This window comes from Balearica regulorum, chromosome 16 (assembly GCF_011004875.1).
Source record: "Balearica regulorum gibbericeps isolate bBalReg1 chromosome 16, bBalReg1.pri, whole genome shotgun sequence".
In the NCBI taxonomy this organism is placed as follows: domain Eukaryota; kingdom Metazoa; phylum Chordata; class Aves; order Gruiformes; family Gruidae; genus Balearica; species Balearica regulorum.
The window spans coordinates 4,447,803-4,471,046 of record NC_046199.1 but is presented as its reverse complement, the minus strand read 5'-3'; the positions used below and the strand labels follow the sequence as shown (position 1 = coordinate 4,471,046).

Genomic DNA, 23,244 nt, shown 5'->3' with positions numbered 1-23,244 from the left:
AGATCTATAGCACAGCTCCCACCAGCTGCTTTGGTGGGTTTAGCAAGTCAGCAAGCAAAGCTCACCCAGTACAAAGCCCCATTTAATTTCACATACCAGATGAACTCTTGCTCAAGGCCTCAGTAATAAAAAGCCAGGCCCTACTCAAATCCCCAAATCTCAGCTTAGCACCATAAAGTAGAGAAGACAATGGTGAGTATTACTGACACTTCACAGCCAGCATGGGGCTCACATCTTCCTTGGTCTTTCTCCTCCAATGTGTATTTGGCCTTTGAGCGGCTGAGCAAGTAACCAAGCTGAATTTGTGCCTGTGAACCACTGCCAACATCCAATATTGCCACATGGAGCCACTGTAGAGCAACGCCTCATACTCGGGGTTTCCCCTACAGAACGTTAGAGGTGCCATGACTACACCGTAACGTCCCATGGAGCAGCTGGGACAAAATTAAGGAAACTGGTGCCGATGAGCGAAGCTGTGCATCTCCAGCCTTCCCTCCTAGGCTGTCCCCTCTCTTCTCTTTCAGAAATACCCAACCTGCACCTCCTGCCCCTTCCAGCTCAAGGGCAAAGCATCAAGATGTAGGGTGTGAGCAGCCCCTCACCTACAGAGTGGAGGCAAGAGCTACTCAGCATTAACTCACAAGGGAGGTCTCTTGGCAACACGGGGTGAGAGAAAAGGAGGGAAAATTGCTTCCAGCTTGTTTGTGTGCACTTAGGGTGGCATTTCCAACCCTGTAATTGTTGCATAATGAATTTAGCAATGGAGTTCAAGAGCTATGATTCATTCAGGCCAAAAAACCATGAGTCAGCCCCCAAAGAATCATGAGATGTTAAAATTATATACATTTAACTTGAGCTTGACAAATCTGAAGGAGCAGTGTAACAGCAGAGTGTCTCAGCACAACTCAAAACATCATGCAAATATCCCCACACCTCCTCCCAGCCAACGCAAGACGAGAACAGCACGAGAGCAGCGCCTGGGTCAGCCGCTGCAAATAATTTACGCCTGCCACCTATGCCCAGCTCAAGTTATCAGCCCCGGCTCAGAAAAAGGCACCTGACGCTGCATCTTACCTAGTGCTCGCTCTGACTCACCGAGAAAGGTGATAAGGTCCCATCCAGCCTAAGAAAAGATCTTTGAGCAACCTTGCCGCAGATCTCTGGGGAGATGAGCGCTCGGGATGCTCGTTTCGCCGTGTACGACCAGCACACCAGCCGGCCAGAGGACAGGGGAGGACAGCAGATGCGGTTGTGGGAAGCTGGCAGTCAGGGTGTTACAGCAAAGCAGAGCTGGGGGTGGGAAAGGAGTGCAGGTCTCTGCAGGAGATCGAGCAAGAAACAGGGCAGATTTATTACAGAAAAGGATGCCTAAGTAAAGGAGCGTGTGCGGATCACCGGGAGGTGATGCAGAGAAGACCGACCTTGGGAATTATAAGATGTTTTCCTAGCTCTGTTGGGTGATCTTGCTTAAGTCACGTCCTGTATTCTGTGCTTACGGAGCTTGCATATATGGAAAGTTATTCTGAAGTGAGATAGGGTGCAAATTCAAAGCAGAACAACTATTCTGGGTTAACTCCCCAGGTAGCTGCTTATTCTAGAGTGGCAGTACCTTTTTCTAGTTTAATTCACTTTAAAAATAGATTAGGCCAATGGTTCTGATCTGGAAGGCCATGGTAGCTGGCCTGCTGCTTTTAGAGCATCCTCAATTAGAGCCTGGATATGGGGACACGGGGAGCTCTGGGATACAGAAAAGTCCAAATTCAGGAATTTTACATGAACCTAAACCAGGAAAGAAACGACTGCCTGCAGGAGGGTCTGCAGACCCCGCTTGGGCAGGACCCGCTGCGCAGCAGCTATTCCTGCAGCAGGCACACAGGGACACCCCTCGGCAGGGACAGCCCGTGCAATGCACTCTGCCAACCATAAACCAAACAGCACTAGATGAAATCCACGATCTGCACTTTGCACACAACCAAAACCCTTCTTATAAAGCCATTTTTGTTTGAGGTTCATTTGAATTTACTATTTATCAAGCTTCCATTTAGCCTCATTAATCACAGCCTATCAAGCTCTTTCAAATGCAAACATAGAAAAGCACCCAGCAACCGCACTTCTCGGTTTATCCTTCTCCTGCTGGAATTATGGAAGGCTACGAAGCAGGAATGCCAACCCACCTGTCTCCTGCTTTTCAAACACTTCCCATGGGATGAAATCAGCTGACTGTTCTGGAAAAAACCCACACTGATCTCTTTCCCTGCCAGCTAGCATCATTCAAGGATAGCAAACAATGTGCTGTGCAGAGGAAAGCGCATCCCTGTGAAAGTCGAGGGGAGAGGCAGATACACGACTCCTGGCAGCACCGGTACCCACATCGGCACGCGGATGCTGTCTCTGGAAGCAGGGACAGCCAAGCCACCCTTGTCAAAGGCTTTGCATTTCCTACCCGGGCCTGCAGAGCCAGAGATCTCACAGCTCACCTAATCCACGTCAAACGATACACCATTTGTTTGCTTTGTATGGGTATTAAGGCTTAGCCTTCCTCAAGCTATTTGTTTTTTTTTCCCTTGGTGCCTACGTGGCTGTTAACCCCAGTATCGACACGCTTCTGTGAGACCTGCAAGGAAAAGGTCCATTAGGAAGAATCGCGTTACTCAAAGTAACATTCGGCCCAGCTGGCAGAGGTGCCAAGGGGTGCCGCCGAGTTCCAACTCAGTCCAGCATCATCGGTTCTCTCTGATGAACGCTCTCCTGCTCTGCCATGAGACTCGGGGCGCAGCATTCACCCCTCTCACCTCCCATAGCTCGACACTTTTTTCCGCTGCCCTTCATCTGTACCGTTTGCTCAAGCCAAGCGCAGCGCTACCCCCCGCAAAGTGGGAACTATCCTGATTTCAGAGGGGAAGGTGCAGGCAGCCAGTGATTCACACCCACAATTACCAGTCCCTTACGCTGCCGCCAGCGGCAAGGCAAGCTGTGCTCCACGCCGAGCAGGACCTGGCGTGGGAGTGGGCTTTGGCTTACTCCGAGCTCAAGCCTGACTGCTCCTGGGTACCGTGATTCTCCTGCAGCTCTACCCCAGCCAGCAAAGCACCCAGGTTCTGCTGTCTTTTCAGGAGTGCCACCTTCAAAAAAAATATTTCAAAATATAGTATCTATCTATCTGTATAAAGAAAAACCATTTTGGACAGCAAAAACCGACAGTCTACAAATGAACATGCCCTAAACAAGACTTTGGTGAGCAGCACAGCTGGTGTCATCCGGCAGCAGCACGGGCAGAACGGCGCTGTCGAGATGAATGAGCAGGGGAGCACGTGGAAAGGAGATGAGGAGAGACAAGTAGATTAATAGAAGATGACAGATTTCTAGTAAGATTGCGATAAGCCTCTTTAAACTTCCCTAAAGGATGAGCCAGCTGGCAAGGCCATCCCAGGAGGTGGTGTAACTCAACTAACAGCCTTGCAAAAAGCCAACAGCTGACCCCTTTCACACATCCCGGCTCACTCCTGCAGCGCTCTCAGCCAGGAGAGCCGAACGCGCCATGCCCGGATGCCTCTACACTGGCACTCACCCGCAGTTACAGCCCTCCTTGCAGGGAAGCCGCCAGCCCTGAACTATTTTCAACAAGCAAACAAGCAGCGAGGTCAGACTGACCGTTAGCGCCGGCAGAGCACACCGTCCGCTCTCCCCGGTCCAACCAGCCGTACGACACGTCTCGCTGCCCACGCGGGGACTCATCGTGACCCGTGTTCCCAGCGTCGGGCCACGTCTGAGGAGAGGCACATCGCTCCTGAAAAGGGCTTTCCCAAAGCAGACACAGGGACAGCAAGGCGATGAGCGGGGCCGCTGTGCCATGCTTTCGCCTCCTTCCTAAATTCAGCTCTGCTGGGATCCCCGGCAGAGCCAAGTCCTCCAAAAACATTACACACCAGTGAGCAGTTTCAGCCTCTGAGAAGGAAGAGGAGAGGCCTATCCACAGAGAAAGGCGAGCTTGAAATGTTAAGATTTTTATATTTTAAGGGATGATACCCTCAAAACCTGCTGGAGGCAGAGCGGGTACCATGCACAGGTATGGCTAACAGAAGAGTCTACTTCGTCCCCTTTCCAGTGCCTCAACAAAAGCCCGTAAGTATTTGAAACTGGAGGTATCACCTGGGGCTGCAGAGGGTTTGAGAGTGAAGAAAACCAGCAGCCACTTTGTTTGATATCAGGCAAGTTTTTCTTCTCAGGCCAATTAGCTGGTGATATAATTTGCCCACTAAGGTCACTGAATCATCATTTAGCAGTTTCAAAGGAGACAAGATGAACTGCCGGCCAATTTTCCCCCTCCAGCTCAATGAGTGATTTAGAATGCAGTTAATGATAGTGGTTCATAAGGATCTGGCAGAGAATTTGAGAGGGCAGTTTATTGCCTAAAAAAGAGACTGACCTCTTTCACGCCAAAGAAACGAAACCTGGGAAGATGTGGGACCTGATTTCTCTATCTTAATTCACAACCATTAAAAACCTGAGAGCTGCCAAACTTGAGTCAGACATAGGTGGAACCAAAAAGGAGAAGTAGACCCAAAACCAGGTTAAGGAAGGTCACAGTTAAAACTCACTTTAAGTCACCAGGGGGCAAGAGACCTTTTTAAGGATGGGGATAAGAAAGGAGTAACATCCCCAGAGGACTTTTAGCACAAACCCTGCATTTTTGTGAGTTTATATAAGATAAAAATGAGACATCCCCTCATTCACAAAAGCTTCATTATTTGTCAACCTCAAGCTCCGTAACCAGTAAACACTGGTTGATGTTTTTCTTCTTACTGGATGAAATGTGCCTAGAGGCAACAGGCATTTTATAAATTATTAAACCAAGGGAAAATAAGGTCCCAACAAAGTGGCTGCAGAAGCACCAAGGAGCCGGTACAATTGGTACCAGCACACTCACACAGAGTCATTTTTCCTTCAACGACGGACTCAACAACAAGACATTGTTAGAAATGGGCAGCCCGGACACGTGATCTTGATGGCAAAAAGAAGACGCGGTATCTCAGCATTTCATCACATCCACCACAGATATCTGAAGTTCAACACTTTAAACCTTATTTTTCTTATGAAAGTCACTTATGTTTACCAGTCAGAAGGAAAATAAGCTGCTTTCCCCCCCACCCCCCCAACCTCATGAGATATCTCAGGACTTAAAGCAAAACCCATATAAATAATGTAACAAGAGTATTTTCAATATCATCCACAGTTTTTGGTCCAACCCATAGTGTAGAGATTAAACAAGGAAGGGAAAAACATAATTGAAAAAGTATTCACATTCAGGATTTAATACATCTTTCACAATTAACATGGTCCCCCTCCAGACTAAATTCAGTTCCAGCCAGGAAAACCCCTTCTGCTTTCTGCCACAACAGCGCTTGGCCCTCCCGCCCGTGAAAAAGCACTCAACAGTAATGGTGGGGCTCAGGACACCCGGGCCAAGGAAGGCTGGGTCAAGGTGAAAGGTAGGGCAGCCCAGGCAGCTGCTTCTCCTGAGGTTCCCTGAGCATTTCTTAGGGAACACAGCAGGGCTCAAACCAAGAGGGTTGTTGGGTTTTTCCCTCCCCAGGTTTGTGAGCCCTCTGCTTTCCTTGACAATTTGTGAGAAGCCACCTTCTCTGCTAATTCATTGCAGCTTGAAGCATCCTCCTCCTCAAGGAGTTATCACTGTGCAGAAAAGATCTTTTCATGGTAAGTAAGCAGAGATATAAACATGAACTTGTTGGCTTGTCAATAGAGTCAACCGAGCATCCCTACCACCACCGACACCTCAGACCCTGGAGCTGGAGAAGGGGCTGAAGTTCAGGCTGAAGTTCACCTGGTCCGCCAGTATCTGAAGGAGACTCTCTCTGAGAGAGACCTTCACCATCTCACACAGAAACCAGCAATTACAATCCTGATGCCATTTCAGGAATTACGGTTGCTTATATGTGTGCTACCTCCAGTATATTTCTTCCACACTCGAATCGTGCCAAAAGGGAGAGGATTTCTAACTGCAATAAGCAAAACCCACCCACAAACAAACCCAAGAAATTCACATCCTCAGCATCTTGGGTTTCCACGATGACCCGCAGTACAAACGTGTACTTAAACACCAACGCCAGTCGTTCACTGGAGTAAAAACTGCCTTAAAGGGGTAATTGCGTCCTCATCGTTAGATGCACCCAAGATAAAGATAGCCAAATTTAATGAGGGATTAGCCGGGTGCCTGATGCTACCCGGGAAAGGAAGCGGACTACATTACCTAAGTGACTCTCGCCAGCCCGGTCTAGGATTGCACAGGGCTGGAGTTACCGAAACTCCGCGCCGTGATTGCAGCCGCTGCCCCGGCCGCGGCGGGGACCCCCCTCCGCACCCGCGGAGCGCTCCGCGGCCCTGGCCGCGCCCGGCGTGGGGAGGACACACGGCTGCCCGGGGGACGGGGAGCCCCACCGCCGCGCCCGCAGCATCCCGCTCGGCCGCTGCCCCCGCCGGGCCGGGCCGGGCCAGCCCCGCTCCGCTCCCCGCGCTGCCGCCCACCCGGCTCCGCGCCCCCGGCCCCGCACTCACCCGCGGCAGCTCCGCGCAGCGCAGCGGGCCCGGCACCGCGCTCCCGCCGCCCCGGCAGGCAGGCAGGCAGGCAGGCAGGGAAGCAGGCAGGGAGGGAGGCAGGCAGGCAGCGGCGCCGCGCAGCCCCGGCCCCCGCCCGCCTCCGGCTGCGGCCGCAGCTCCGCCCCGAGGTGGGGCCGCGGAGGGGGCGCGGAACCGGCGCTCCGCAGCCCGCCCCTCCCGGCAGGTGGAAGGCGCGGAGCGAAGGAGCATCCCCGGGGATGTTGCAAGAGCGGCCGGTGCAGAGTTCTCCCCCCCGCGCGGTGCGGGGAGGGCCTCTGAAAAACGAGAGCTTGTCCGCATTCGGGCGGGTGGGGGGTAATTAAAATAAATACATAAATATGAAAAAAAAAAAACCCAAAACCCAAAGGTCTTCAATTTTTGGTGGAGGGTTGCAGTCACGCCTCGGCCTTCCTGAGGCTGCCGAGTGTGGCTGTAGATAAGATTTGCTCTGACTTTTTGGCTGGGCGCGAGGTGCAGGATGCTGCTGCCTGTGCTGAAGTTGGAAGGTCTGGGGAGGATATCCGGGTTAGAAACTGTTTTGCCCTCTCTGCGGCGTAAATAGCCGAGCCCGGCAGCAGGTTCCTGTTTGCTATAGAGCCGGTCGATGCTAGGGACGGGGCCCCAGAGCATTTTTTAGGAGAAACTAAAAGCCACCCCCAAGACAATGTAACATTCACGTCTGGCTTTTAAAGCACAGTGAGTGATGCCGAAAACAAATGCCATTCCTGAAGTATGCCTCATGCCCATTTTATAGACGGACAAAGAGAGGCAGATAAGAGTCCTGGCCAGGAGTCAAAGCCAGTCACCGGAGCTGGGAGAGAAGCCAAGAAGCCTCCTGGGCCAGGGAGCGGCACTCGGGAGCCCACAGTCACCCCTGCATGGGCTGGGAGCGGAGCAGAGAGGATTCCTCATGCTGCTGTCAGATATTGTGTCTGGGATCGGTTGCCTTTTCTGGGGTGAAATAGGTTTCGGAAGGTTTGGAGGATTAATCACCATGAGGCCTTTTTCTCCTTGGGAAAGGGCCTCCACCCAGACCTAACAGATCGACGGGGAGACAGCTCTGCGTCTCCTGACGTTCTAGCACCACAAATGCCTTTGGGTTTGAAATGTGTGCTCCTTTGAACAGCACAATGTGCGGGTAAGTGTTCACGCGTAATAAACCCGGATCTTTGCAATTGTACGTGAGTGTGAGAGAGGATCCTCCAGCGTGTGAAAGTCTGATTAAGGTGGGAGTTTACTCTGAGTGTCTGGGAGCTCTGTCCAGAATTCAAATATTACTGCTGCAACGTGGCAGAATCATGTTTTAAACGTCACCAAGTGACACATGGACACATGCCTTAACTGTACAAACTTGTGTTATTGCTGCATTTGTACATGAAAAATCTGGAAAACAAAGCTGACGAGAAGAAAGTACATCCATGTCCTTCTCCTCACTGGATCCACAGAGGTGTAGGTGCAGGATGGAAGGAATAGGAAAAATTTTAGCCAAGTTAAAGGTTAGTTATGAATCTGCAACTAGACTTAGATCCTCACCAGCCAGAGAGAGACCTTGGCAGCCCTGGGCCGTGCAGAGCGGAGGAGGCTTTCTGAAGCTCAAGTCTGGCAGCCGGAGCCTTAGCCCAGGGCGCTGGAGAGCCGAGCAACTTTGGACCAGTCTCTGAAGTCCATAATTCAGTTGTCTGTTTATTTAAAATGTGTTGTAAGCACAGCTGCTTTCTGAGGCACGTATGGTAATGATGGGGGGAGTCACATAAATCAACTGGCTCCACACCAAACCGGTGAGTCAGCGTAAGGAGCTGAAATGCATCTTAACAGCTAGAGGATCAAAAAAAAAAAAAAAAGGACTCATTTTCTGTTCAAATTTGGGTATGAGCATTGCAATTGGGAAGATAAGACCAGCTACCACGTCAGCAGGCTCTTGTGGTGCCCAGAGCCCAGGAAAGGAGAAGGTGGAGATCTTCAGGGCAGAGGGAAAGGTTGAGATGCCCGCAGGCATCTGCATCATCCTCATTTTTGCCAGCAAATCAAAGTTCTTGATTCTGTTGCCAATGCAAAGATTTGGAGCTAGAATAGGATTACAATTTGTTTGTTTTCTAATGCAGTCAAAATTCACTGCATAAAGTTTTTGGGTTTGTGAAAATTAAAAATATTATAAAGATTTAGGTTTGGTGGTTTTTTTTTAAAAAAAAAGCTATTTCAAAAGTGAAGTTTCTTAAAAGGCACTACTAAAACATCCAGCATTTCAAAGATCCAGTTCCGAGCATCCCCACCTCATCCAATGTTCAACCCGATTGAACAGCTAGTTTTGGTCCTTCACATTCCTTTCTTTAGCAAGTTCACTATTCACTGGTAAGATTGCACTCAGCTCTAAGAACAGGATTTTTCTCTTGTGTTCTTGTAACAAATAAATTACTCAGAGGTCAGACTAGAAGCTGGCAACCAGTTGAGTCTTCTGGACTAAAAAAAAATAGGTAGGAAGCTGCAATGATTGAAGGACACCGAGCAGACCCCGTAACTCAGAGGCACAGCGGGAGCTGCCAGTCTGGGGCTGCGCTGGGAGCTGAAAAACACAGAAGTGAGGGGAACAGTAAAAATCAGGTCCTTGTTCTGCAGGCGTGCAGAGCGCGTGTGCTTGTGATTGCCGCTTCATCGTACGCTCGCGTGGTGACAGCTTGTCAAAGCAGAAGCTGGCTGAGCACAGGGAGGCTGCAGCGGGAGCCGGGCACCGTAGGAGGAGCTGTGCCAGCAGCCCCACGCACGACCTGAAGGTGCTGCCCCATTTTTCCCCTCTCCAATTTACGCTTCCATCTCTACAGTTTTAGTTCCCTGGCAAAGTGTTCTTTTCATGATTTTTCAAAGTGTCGTGGTTTTACCCCAGCCGGCAGCTGAGTACCACGCAGCCGCTCGTTCACTCCCCCCCATCGGGATGGGAAAGAGAATCAGAAGAGTTAAAGTGAGAAAACTCGTGGGTTGAGATAAAGACAGTTTAATAGGTAAAGCAAAAGCCGCGCGCACAAGCAAAGCAAAGCAAGGAATTCATTCACCACTTCCCATGGGCAGGCAGGTGTTCAGCCATCTCCAGGAAAGCAGGGCTCTGTCACGCGTAATGGTTACTTGGGAAGACAAACGCCATTGCTCCGAACGCCGCCACCCCCCCTCTCTCTTCCCCCAAGCTCCTTATAAACTGAGCATGACGTCATATAGTATGGAATACCCCTTTGGTCAGTTTGGGTCACCTGTCCTGTCTGTGTCTCCTCCCAACTCCTTGTCCACCCCCAGCCATCCCGCTGGCAGGGCAGTGCAAGAAGCAGAAAAGGCCTTGGCCTCGTGTAAACACTGCTCAACAATAAGTCCATAGAACAAAAACATCTCTATATTATCAATGCTGTCTCCACCACAAATCCAAAACGTATCCCCACACTAGCTACTATGAAGAAAAATCAATCCTCTCAGCTGAAACCAGGACACAAAGTCTCCTGATGTATTTTATTCCAGGTAAGAGCCGCTGTCAGTAAGAAGCAAGGCTGAAGGCAAGCAAGTAGACAACATCCATACTTACACCTGCTGCGAATGAGCATGAGCTTCTGCAAAGCAGAGGAGCAACCTACGCTCCGGTGTCCCAACACTGCTGGGCAACGCTCGTGGGCAACATCCGGCAGCACACTAAGGGCTGGGGAAAAGAAACAAGCCATGAGACAAGAAGCGAAGGCAGAAGTTGGTCACAGTTGGTGAACATGGGCTGCTTTGAGCACTGGGGCTTGCCCAGCACAGGAGGTAAAGCCACCTGGACAGGGGAGGCACAGAGAGCACTGACAGGGTGAGGGAGATGGAGGTGGGGAAACAGTAGGAAAGGGGAAGGCTTGCAGTCTTAATGGTGAGGGCAAGATGTTTTGAACCGAGATAGTGGGAGGAAATGAGTGGTGCGGTGCAGGGGGAAATGTGGGGTGGTGGAAGGGGAGGAGCGATTCAGCTGCGTGGGTTGTCTAGAAGGAAGCAACAAGGGACAAGAAAGCGATGCTTAAACCAGGGGATTGTCACTGGTGAAACACTATCTTAGAGAAAGATACATGACAGTGAAAGAACACTGACATTGGTTATTCTCTGTAAAAAAAAAAAACAAAGAGCAAGCAAACAAACAACAGATTCAAGGGCTTGAAAAGTGCTGAAGTCATGGGAAGGCTCTCAAATGTCTTACAGAAGGGCACATGGAATAACCAGGAGCTGACTGAAAAAGGAAAATTAGAAGGAGGAAATCAGTAAGAGAAGAGAGGACACAGGAGGACACCAAGGGAAAGCTGAAAGTAGCAGCAGAAATGTGGGACTAAGGGGCAGAGGGATAGATTTGGGATATTCATGCTGATTTCAGTAGAAGGCCATGAGAGGAAATCAAAGATTAGATGAAGAATAAACCAGGAGGCAAAAAGAGAGGGTGCACAGATCTGGCTCCAACATGGTATAGCAGAACAAAAAAGTGTTGTAGCAAGAGAAGTCAAAAGTAATTCATCTTTCATTCTTGATCATCAAATCATTACAAACACAACTTTGCAAAGGCTGGCAGGAGGGGCCCTGACCTTGAGGACCATCACTGCATCCACAATAGGAAAGCCTACCCCAAACTGGGCATAAGCCGGTAAAGTGGCACAATGACTTCCCAGCAGTCCAAGTTATCCAAGTGTACCCTCACCACTACAGAAAAACTAAGACTTGAGATGGCACCAATGGCAGTTTGTACCTTGTAAATACACCAAAAGAAGAAAAATTAACTGTTCAACCCCCCCAATATTTGTACAACTCACCCTTACCAAGGGCTGCCACTCATTCGTCCTCTTTTCTGGAGGCACAAACGCCAACTCTCTACAAGCAAGACGGTCAGTACCAGCTCCAGCCGCAGCCCAAAGCAATGCCACAGCGTTAGCATCCAGCACTTTCCCAGAAGGGCCACTTCCAGACACAAAAGCCAGGAGCAGGTTTGGAGAGTAAACCTCTCCAAACACTTAAAAAGCCAGGAGCAGGTTGACCTATAGAAGATTTCATGCCTTGACAGGAAAGAAATATTACAGACTGGTGGGCAGAGATCCACGGCTTGCAAGGTTACGAGTTAAAATCCCTGTGGTTAGGAGCTGGCCGCCTGCCCAGCACAGTGTGAACCTCTGTTCCCGTGTAATAACGGCGTGCTCCTCCTCGTCCCGCGGCTGAAGGAGTGGGCACCTCTCGCCCCACCTCGACACCGATGCCTGTACCTTTCGTTAGAGGTACTGCCAGCGCCCTTGCGTCGGGTGAGCCTGCCCATAGGGTCACTTGAGTGGCTGGCGTGAAATCTGATGGGGCTTGCTTTTGGGGGGGGGTTAGAGGGAAGGGGAGGTTTGCTTTGGTTCTGGTTTCCTCCTCCCGACTATGGTGACAAGCAAGAATTACACTGCAGCGGCGCAGAGCCCACCGGAGCAGCAGCAGACCTTCAGTAACAATGGCTTTCATCTCACAATTAATCCTTCCATCTTTTCTAATGCTTAAAGTCCCCTGCTGTGGCCTCCCTCCTCCTGCAGCAGAGAAACTTGTGGGGTAGGTGCCACCTCCAGCACTTTCTGGGGGGAGACCACCTGGCCAGCACGGCATTTCTTTCTGCCTAAAAACCCTTTTACATTATCACAACCCTGCATCTAGTTTCTTTCCTCCAATCCTCGGGTGGCAGTTAGCGCCTGGTACTTACTCTTCACAGCAGGTTAGGAAGATTAATTAGAAAGATTGTCTCAAGGTGCAAACTTTGCATCTGGCTGGAAATTTTGAAGGTCAGAAGTAAGCTGGTTTAATTCAATATCTTTGTGCCTGTAAGAAGCTTTGAGGGGAAGACGTTTTAAGGGCTAGATACAACTTACAGTCAAAACATAAAAGCATGGCACACTTCTCGTACTGCACAAGCTCCTTGTACTAACATATTAGCAATAGATGCTGTCTTAGAGAGTTTAAACGTGATAGCTACTCAGGAGGAGGGGAACCTCAAAAAACAGCCTCCAAAAGGACTTTGAACCAGAAGCAAGGCTCTCTGGCTACCTGAGAACAGGCATTTCTGGACAGCCCTAGGGTCAGTGCTGAAGGCTTTTAGAAATAAAAGATCACATTAGGCAAAGCAAGATGCTCCTAAATCATATCAGCACTGGACAACCGAAGGACGGTTTAGATTTTAGATAAGACGATGCTATTTTATTTGCAACTACATCCATCTCTTCTCATGACTGAAATAAGCCATCGCTCCTGATAGCATCCTTGAATTTCTCAGTTCCTGGCCTTGAAGAAATCATCCAGCCCACAATTCACTTGTGGAACAGGAGCAGTCCTTCACCTATATTTTTACAAAGCTGATAGAAATTTGGAAAATAATTGCCATGCTATGTGTTTCCAGCCTGCGCTCCAGCCTGGGGGCTGCACCTAGAGAAAGCAGAGACTTGCACAGAAACCCAGAGCGGAGCCGCGCCAGCAGGTTCGGTACATCAGCAAAGTGGGGTCTACACCGTCCTAAGAAACACCTGCAGCCCTACACGTTTCTAACCTCTGGTTTCTTTAATCTGTTCAAAAAAAAAAAAAAAGGTGAATGTATGGAAATAGTCCAGACCCAACGATACACCCCTAGATCACAGGAACATAACAGCGTTAAGTCTAGTGGTAAATACAAAAAGCAACACTGATTTTGAAAGCAAAAGTCAATTTTGCAGAGGATTGTGCTGGTTAGAGGAAAAGTCAGAGCACTGTCAGAGGAGAAACACGACATTTTCTACCCACCTATCACATATTGCTGCCATTAAAGGGCTTTCCACCTTGCCATTGATTGGCAATTAATTAAAATCTCCTGTGCACTGCACTTGAAACTCATCAGTGCTTTGTCATCTCCTGTGAGCTTTCTCCCCGGTTTAAGCAAATACCGTATGATAATCTGGTTTACACTAAACACACAGAACGTTTGGTCATAAAACCCTCTGTGGGATTCAGGTATTTGACAAACTGAAACGTTTAAGGGTGTGCCTAGAATTTCTGTTTAGATATATACAGTTGTTTAATGTATTTTTTAATCCAATCTCAGAGAGAAACTTGGCCTCAGAGCCCTTTGGAACAGAGAAACTGCAAGCAGGTTTCCTGAATCATGACCCCAAGCCCTCGGTTTGGTCTGGCACTTGCATCGCGTAACCCTCGCGATGGACAAGCCACGCGATGGCTTGTCCCCCAGTTCTGCTGTCTGAGGAGCTTCATCTTCCAGTTTCCAGATGAGTTTCTTCACAGGGAGTTCCCCATGGCTCTGGTGCTTTCCCTCTGGTCCTGCTCCTCTCCTGAGCACGACCACACACTGTTGATTTCCTGGACCAGCACCCCAGGGACGACCAGCGCAGCCCCCCCTTGACTCTGAGCAAGTCCTTACACGGGTGTACCAGACAGCTCTCCCTGGCCGGTCTGACTGCGGAGACGGTCCCGGTCCGTCAGGTCTCGACCACCCGCGAAGCAGAGGAGCACGAGGAGACTGTTAACGCTGGAGCTGCCGCTCCGAGCCCTGGGCAGCACACGGGCCTGCGCCGTCAGGAAACGGAGATCCTGACGGTTCATGCATCTTTAACGATGCTGCTCGGCCGGGTACACATTTGATAGCTGAAGGCATAAAGGCCTCACCAGGAGCATGGGTGTTAGAAGCCTTTGTCCATCTTTTAGGGCCAGATCTAGTTTCTACAGTTAATGAAAGTTCCCCCCGTTAGTTTTAGCGGGACTGGACTCCGGGTCTGAGCAGCTGTATGCAAGGAAAGCTACAGCTCAGACACACAGTCTGAGAAACAGGGAGCGGGTTATAGGGATTTAAACACAGAAATTCCACTTTTAGGGCTTTCTCCTCCATAGGGGTGGTTTTATGGGTGAGGTGCCCTGATAGCCGTGTTAGTGTACGGACAGAAGAGCCTGTTGCAGCTGCACTCTGATAACCAGGGTTATGTTCTCAGTGCCGTCGGAGTCCAGCACATCACGTGTGCCCAGTGTTTCCAAATGAGGGTACGATGCCTTTGCTCTTTAAATCCATAAATGAACATTTAGATAATTAGGAGTTAAGGACAGTGGGAAGTAAGCGACACCAACGGACACGTCAGGAGGCACCAGAAGCTCAGCCCTTTATCAAAGTTACTTGACGTTAAAACACAGACTCAAGGTTAAGGCATCTAGCCCTCATTGTACATTCAGTATTACACAACTCACACAACACTAAAAGTAACACTGGGATGTCTTTTTTTGCCTCCCGAGGCTATTAAGACCTGGTTTATTGATGGATCAAGACAACCTAATGGAGCAGGAGAACATACAGAGAACAAACCCCGTGCACAAACAGTGACAGGGACGCACAAGTCACTCCTGCCATGAACTCGGGTTTTATTTTGCAGCATCCCAGACTTGTCCCACTGTTATTGAGTTTTTAGCAAAGCAGATGAAAGGTATCTCCTCAGTGGATTCAGCAATCAGTCCGAGTATGGCTCTGCATCTGTTGTAGGTCAAGATTTTTCTAATTGCTTTCATATGTATTCCGGTTACCTAGCTTTGTTAATGTTATGGAATAAATGAAAGACCATCTTTCCACTGAGATCCTGAGTAAACAAAACTCAAGACAACAGCTGTAACAAGAAAAGTGCTGGTAACAAATATCACTATGCTATAGTAGTTGTAATGAGAAAAAGTGTTTCTAATCAATATTAATTGGAAGTTTCCTGCTCTGAGAGCTCGAGTGCTTATTAGGTGTCTGGTTCCCAGTCGTACCAGCTAGTCCAGTAACAGACATTACTCTCCTACAGAGTTTGTCTTTCTAATATGTTTTGACACAAGAACGAACTTACAGAAAAATACTAAGCAAAAAGAAACAAAGAGCAAGATGATAGCTGTTTCATAGATGAGTTTTGTTCATATACACCTCCATTTCTTAATAAAACTGTGACTTCCTAGTTGCAATTAGAAGATTTGCCGTCTGATCAAGCAGGCTGCAGAGGGCTTCATTTCGATTTTTTTACTGACATCCCGTGTCCCTTCTTCCCTGCAGGGCACTACTGCTGCTTCTTTAATAACAACAGAGTTTAACCACGCAGCTATTCAGCTACTATAAAGGTGACTGTATGGGAGAAAACTCACATCACTAGGGATGAAGTTATCAGAACTGAGCCCTTGCCACTTACGTTACATAAACCTCTGCAACATAAACACCTATTTCAGGCTGAAAGCGTTAGAGGTGTTGGCTCATTAGCAAGGACATCAACAGAGAGCTACCGCACTGCTCGAGTTTCCCAGGAAAATAGAAGCATAGAAGAGAAGATGGCATTACAGAGATATAATAAGACATTGGGTAAAGCTATTACATGAGACAATTCTAAATTTTGATAACTGCTTAGCATTTAATTTCTCTCATTTTTCATTCCACCCACAGGCAAAGGAATAAAGCCCTGATTTTTTAAGTCAGTCCTCTCTTGAATGCTCAGTGCAGAATCCCAGCAGAGTTAATGGTGTAATGACTCAGTGCTGGCCACCAGCAGAACTTGAACGGGGGATAAGGCACTAAACGCACCCTGCAGGGAAGGGTCAGCTCGCAGCAGTGCCTGCTTGCCCCCAGTGCTCTGCACGCCAAACTACACTACTCTGCCCTAAACCCACCCATTTTCTAAGGGTCTGACAAGGATTATTCTGGAGGAAAAGGAAAGAAGGGGGAATTTGTGATGCTTAACCTGAATAGTCTTAATTTCTTAAGGACTTACAATATTTTCATCCTCACAAGAGAAATACAACTCTGCAGATTCTCTACTTAGAGGTCAGGAAGAATTTGGCACTGCTGGCTCCCTGGCTGGCTTACAGCAGGCTGGAGCACGGAGAAGGCGTTCCTCGGTTTGCTGAGACGCTTTGGCATCTGTGTTAAGTTATTCCCAAGGGGCACTTGCAGTGGTTAAAGTGGGAGATTTCTGGTCTGCCTTGTGCCAAATGACCTCTGCACACAGGTTTGCCAGCTTGGGATGAAGGCTCAAAAAAACCAAGCCACTGAAGCCTTCAGGTGTTGTGGATGAAACTACCCAGTTGTTCCTCAGAAGCCCCTACTCAGCATTTCAGGATGCTAAATAACATGTAACAGAAAGTGCTATAGCTCAGCTTCTTTGGTAAGGTCTTACATTTTCTTGGTGATGGTCTTTCAGAGGCATACAGAGGGGGAGGCATCAGCAAAGTCTCTAGAAACAGATTTATATCTAGTAAGTCTCACAGCTGTGGTGAGTACTCTCAGTAAAAGCTATTTTCTTGGCTGTGCCCTAAATCACACTCCAAGAAATAATTGTGATACCTGGACTACAGCAGTCTGATGTTAAAATGCTGGTACCTTGTATCAAGGAGATATTCCTACCCCTGACCAGGAAGCAGTGAAAAAAAAGTCTAGATCGCAAATACAGTAGGGAGAAGGAAAGCTTCCAAAAGCAATGAATGTTGGCTAAAGTCTGCTCCCACAGATATCAACAGGAGCTTTGTCTCGTTATCAGACTGAGCACTTACAAATCCCCTAGTAATTCCCACTCCCAAAATATCAGCTCTGCCAAGGAAAGGGGCAAAAATCTTGCCTTTTGCTGTGTGTGGTAAGTTTTAAGTCCTCAGCCAGAGGTGTGTGTGTATAGATATATATGTAACATATGTAACATACATATACCCACAGGGTGTAACAGAGTTTCAGGTTTGACTGTCTTTAAAACACTCACAGTTTGCATCTCCCGTGAATGCACAGATATTGAGACTCATCTTGGAAGCCTGCCTTTGGCACACCTCCTGGCGTGGTGGCATCGTGCCCCGGTACATGGACAAAGCCCTAGAAGCCGCCTCGCAGAGCCTGGCCCGAAGCTGGGGAGACATTGCAGTGCTCCCCGGGAGCGCGAGGGCTGCAGCGTTGAGCTGTGCTATTGTCCATTAAAGGTGTGGGGAAGGATATTAAAAATCCTTTCCTGTTTCTTTTTATTAATTCAAGCAGGCAGCTCTTGTTTAATTTCTTAAGATGAGAACTGGAGTTAACAGGTTGCTATAAATTCCTTATTACCAGAAAGCCGATGCTTTTGCTGTCTCTGCTTGACACAGGCACGTAGCAGTGTTGGAAGAGGAAAGTTAGCGTGGTTTCCTTTGGCTCTCATGCATCTACAGCGCGGGGGAGACCCAATTTAGAGATAACCCAGAGCTCTTGAAATAACCTTGGACAGGCAGGAGACCTGCCCCTGCCCAGAGGGACTGCAGGAACACGGCGGTGGACCCAGCAGCCCCAGATGAAGGTGTGTGCCTGGCTGGCCCCAGGCTTGTCCTGCGTCACAGCCTTATTGTCCTCTGACCATCTCAACCGGGAGCTACAGGAAACCTGTTTGCTGCAAATTTAAAAATAACCAAAAAGACTCCTGTCCAAGGCTCTAAGTGCTCTAGCATTGCACACGACATAATGAAGCCTCAGCAGGATTAACCCCTCAAGAACTCAGCCAACACCCTTCCACCTCTTCTCCACTGAGGGAGCCATCCACTTCCCCTCCTTAAAGTCCAGCCAAGTGATGCCTTCCATGATGTGCCATGGCAGCCAGCAGATCAGATTTGTCTCCTCAAAACACCCATGAACAGACACATCGGTGTAGATCAACCCAGCACCCAGAACACAGGGCACCACTAGCAGAAAAATAACTTGAAAAGTTAACTTGTGTCCTCCACATGCATTCATCCAAGATGACAGCCCCTTCCCTCCGGCAGCAGCGGCCAGCACGGCAACTGCCCGGCTGCGGCTCAGCGAGTCCCCAGCAGAACTGGCAGGACCATAAAGGAAAGGGCTCAGGTCACTGGCACACCTGACTAAACTTGTTCAACCTGAATACTCTGTTTGAGCCCCAGCCTTAAACCCACAGCACCGCTAACAGACAGGTCCCTGACCTCCTAGCACCGCTTGGCACCAAGCCTGTGAGAAACAGGCGCTGGTTTCATCAGTGCATTCAGCAGCGCTGCTGGAGCCCTTGCCATAGAAGTTTGCTATGGGGCCACCAGGCTGTTGTCCACACTGCGACAGACATGTCAGAGCAAGAGGAAAAAGCAAAGCTACAGCAGCTCTCCGGCTTTTTCCTTCCATGTTGCTACCCTTAATCACCTCCAGCGCTCAGCCTGGCCACACACAGCTACGGCAACAGCACGGGGGGGTTTCTGGGGGTGAAGGTCAAAAGTCTCAGGAGCGTAAGCAAAACATCACACAGGAGACTCCATAGCACGTTATCTTCAGCCAGCAGAGAGCTGGGAAACAGTCAGTTGTTCTGACGCTGGTGAACCCTGGTGAGATGCTTCCCTTCCCTTCTTCTCTGGGGAGCTCTTCTCTGGGGAGCTACAGTAGGAAGCACTAAGAGTCACCATTAAGCCTTCTCTTGAATTAAGAGTTACAAGAACACTGGCTTAGACTTGTCTGCAGTTTTCTTCCCTGTTGTCTTCTGCCTGGAAACATGTATCTTCTATCTAGATTGAACCTCCTTCAAGGAAGGCAGCAGGAGCCTGCAGCCATCACAGGGTTTCTGCAAGCAGGTCTGCTCAGCAGGAAACAGAGACACCTGCCCAGCAAAAGCACCATTCAAATCCCACCCTCAGCAACCACCCATCCCACAAACTTTAAACCAAGCAGGGATTTGAGCAGGGGTTTCGCAGGAGTTAGAGCACTGCTTGGGAGCACCTGGGGTAGGATGCTGCCAGGGTTACCTCAGTGCAGGAAAAAAAAGCAACAAGTGTCAGAGAACCAGTACCTGCTTCAGGTGAGACGGCCCATTGCCTATTGCTCCACCAGCAGCCATCAGCAAATGCAAGTCAACAGACCCAGAATTTCTATAATCACACAGATGAGAATAAAACCCCTGTGAGATAAAGCTACGGTTCCCAGATGGACACCCCACATACTCATTTTCCCCACACTAAAACCCATCTCCCTGACCTCCCCACCCTCCTCCTCCACTAACCAGCCACCAAGACCCCAGACCAAGCACACAGCCAGAGCTGGGCAGAATCACTTTTATTCTGCAAGGATTAGAACTGCTCCAATCAAATGTGCCATGTAATTACTGCAGGAATGTTATAAAGCGAAGCGGAGGTGGTGAAGAGCTCATGCTGCCTTACTTAGTGGCAGGTGATTAGTTAAGTTGCAGGGTTGGGGGGGTTTTCCCCCCTCCTCTTTCTCTTATCTGTGAAAAATTCAATTTTCCTTAAGGCAGCACTGAGAGCTGATCCTGACCTAATCCCTCAGCAGCCCAGCCCTGACCTGCTGCAAATTTCCACTTCTACCTACAGCACAAGCCCACGTTCCTCTCCCCAGCAATACAATGGCTCCTGGATCCACTTACCTTCAGGCCCCGCTTAAAACCTGGGCTGCAGAACACATTGCATAATCTTGAATCAAAAGTCAAATCTGTGTGAGCCAGCAGGTGAAAGTGCTATAATGCGTTTTCTTATTTGGCAAGCCCTAAAAAGCATTGTTAAATATTTTCTATAGTTCTTTCTGTAGAGGCTTACACTTTTTCCTTCCCTTCTCTGCTAGGGTCTAAATCCTTTCTGCTCAGCAAACGTTAATTTTCTTTCGTCCTGCTAGTGCTAAAATTGACATCTCTGTTCTTCCCTCTTCCTCCCTTCCCGGTACACCTAATTGACCATTATTGCTAATAATGTCGGCAGAGATCTGGGAGGGATGCTTAATACCAAAGTACTCCTGGGGAATCAGCTCAGGGAGCGACTGAGGCAGAAATAAGCACTTATTTCTTCTTTCAGCCCTGCAGAAAGAGATAGCTTGAAGTACATTCCCCTCCTTCTACATTCAGAAGTTTAAGCAAATAATTTGAAGGTCGTATTCTAGAGCACAAGTTGTTTTGACACCCTCTTGATGACGCCCTGCCCAGCTGTGTCTCCCGAGGGTGAAACACGAGCGTAACAGTGGCCTTTTCCTCCGGAGAGGGGGACAAGTGGGTGTCAGCGCGCAGCTGCGGAGAAGGAAAAAGCACAAAAGTATTTACGTTGCACCAAAAATCGGGGCTGGTGGCTAACAGCTCGGAAGCGAACCAGCGATGTGCGGACAAGGCTACGGCACATCTGATCAGGTACGCACGAGGCACGTTCCGCCTGCGTAACTCCGCTCCGGCCGAAGTCGTTAGCGCTGAATTTCCACCAGGAGAAGATAAACGCTCCCAGGCTCGAGGACTTGATGGCAGAAGGTGTTCTGCACAGAAGGTAAAGGGATGGGGTGTCATTACTGGGATTGAGAACCCCGTGGGATTTACCAGGGCATTGCAGGGATGGGAAACGGTGCCAGCTGCACGGGTTGCTTCACCTGCAGGTAGGGCGGCTGGCATGGAGGATCTGCCCAGTTTGTACAAGTGGAAATCACAAAAATGCACCCACGCACCTTTCCAGAGCATCCCTGACGTAGATGGCCACACCGGAGCGCTTGGCGCTGATGTGCAGGTACTTGGGGGTGGGTGGGAACGTCTCCGTGCGCTCAGGCTGCCACGTTTCACAGAGCTCTGCTGAGCTGGTGCACGCACAGCACCCACGAGCCGCTCCGAAGAGAATACGCCGAGGGGCTGGGCACGACAGCAGGGTCATTGCCGCTCCTCCACCAATTTCCTGCTTCCCAAAACGGCTAGTAAATGTAGCTAAGGCAAAAATGGGAGAGAGTAGTGAAAACCAGAGCTTGTCTTCTGGAGAGCTCCGACAACCAAAGGCTTTTTATTCTGGGTTTTCCTTGTAAAGGTGCTGGGAGGAGGAAAAGGGCAAATCCTGCTGCTCCCCCCACACCTCGTCTGCAGCCGGGGCAGGGGGATGCTGCAGGCACGAAACGAGGCTCCCTGGGATTCTCCCTCCACATCTCAAAAAAAAGGCATTTTGTATTTTATATCCTGCTTCGATCCTAATGGCTTAAACTTCTTTTTCCAAATGCTAAATTAAAAAAAAAATCTTTCCATTTAGTCATTTGAGGAAATTCTATTTTCTCTGGAGAAATTATTCTATCTTTATGTTTGGTAAGGGAGAAATTAAATGTGATCATATTAATTATGGTTCCTCATTTAACATGAAACTATAATCAAATGAATTATATGTCTAAACAGTTGTGGCAGTGGTATTAAGAAATTATGACATTAAAGGCTTGCACTTAAGTTCAAAATGCTTAAATTATACATCTTGGAAGAAACTGATGCCATGCTTAGTGAGCTACAACCTTTTTATTTTCAAGTAGAAACATGAAGGAGAAAACACTTTCAAAATACACACACTTTGGCTTTAATTGCAAGAAAGTCCTTAGGATGCCTAGGAAATAAAACTAGATTTCTTTTTTTTTCTTTTTCCTAGATTTAAGCCACGATGCCTTCTTTAAAAAGAAAGGGGTAGCCTGGTTCAGCATCTTCTGACAAAGCCCATGAAGCAAAAATATGCCGAGGACAACGAAGTCCACGAAGCTGGAGCCACGGAAATTGTCACCTCTGGCAGGGCTTGGTGGGGACGGCTGGTGTATGTGGCTCCAGAGAAATCAGCCCCAGATTTGAGGAGTGATTTCCTGAGCCAGAAAACCCTGGAGTATTTCTGTTTGCATTTCAGGAAAAGGAGCTGGAGCTGCTCAAAACACCCTTCTAGAAGGGAAAAAAAAAAAAAAAAAAAAAAAGGAAATTGTCAGTATAGCTGCTCAGAACAAGTCGGGGAGGGGGGGGGGTCCTTCTGTGGGAAATACCAAATTGCTATTTTGGGTTCAAAATCAGAACAGTGGAGTTTGCAGGGGTATTTTTTTGTTTGTTTTCTTAGTATCTGCTTCTGGCAGAACAGGGACGTTCACACGTGAACCAGCTCCACTTGCGGCATGGCTCCGTACAGCTCAGTCCCTCTGCTGCCAGCCCATGCAGCGGGGTAGCGGAGAGTACTTGCAAGTTAAAGTCCTCCTTGAAACGGTGACCGTCTACTTAAACCTTCCCCATAAAGTCTGGAGCTTGAGATAAAACCCCTCTCGATGAGCCTTGCTTCCCAGGTTGTAAGGGTGTACTTTGATACCTGATAAAACCAATTGTTCATGACTGCCGGCTCCTGTGATTGAAATGACGGCTCCTCGTAAAAGCTGCCATCCGTAGCCGCTAAATTTGCAATTAAAGGCTGTTCCGATCTCTCTGTGAGGCATACAGCACAACCAGTGCTTATACGTATTTCAGATCCCAGCATGTAAAATAACAGAGTGGGCTGAAGGTGATATAATATTATAAAGTGCATTTTGAGTTGGGTAAACACACTCAAGGGGTTTATGGCTCCCGGGAACTGTCATCTTTGCTGCCTAGGGAGTCTGTTGCATTGTGAAAAACATTTTTTAAATGCATTCAAAAGAATGGGCTAAGGAGTAGTATAAATACGAACTATTCCCTCCGTTTTTGCATCATTACAGAAGTCGGGTTTGTTCCATACCCAGACAAATGGACCGGGGCAGAAACGAAGCCTCCTGCCAACAGGAGCGATCCCAAAAGGTACGGACGTGTAAGTTTTACAGCATGTTGGGAGGTCAAGCCCTCAGGAGCTGGGGAATCATCCCTTCCAGCCTGAATTCAGCCCTGACGAGAAGGGTCGGTGGAGCGGCAGCAC

At 48.8% G+C, this 23,244-nt stretch overlaps 1 protein-coding gene across 1 annotated transcript in view; it reads right to left on the bottom strand.

Moving 5' to 3' along the window:
- The window catches only part of PPP1R16B (protein phosphatase 1 regulatory subunit 16B), a 60,651-nt gene extending 53,940 nt beyond the window's left edge, over positions 1-6,711 (bottom strand). The window contains exon 1 of the mRNA XM_075768479.1: positions 6,574-6,711. The gene's annotated coding sequence lies outside the window, so the exon portion shown is untranslated. The remainder of the gene's footprint in view (positions 1-6,573) is intronic.
- Positions 6,712-23,244: the final 16,533 nt, after the last annotated feature.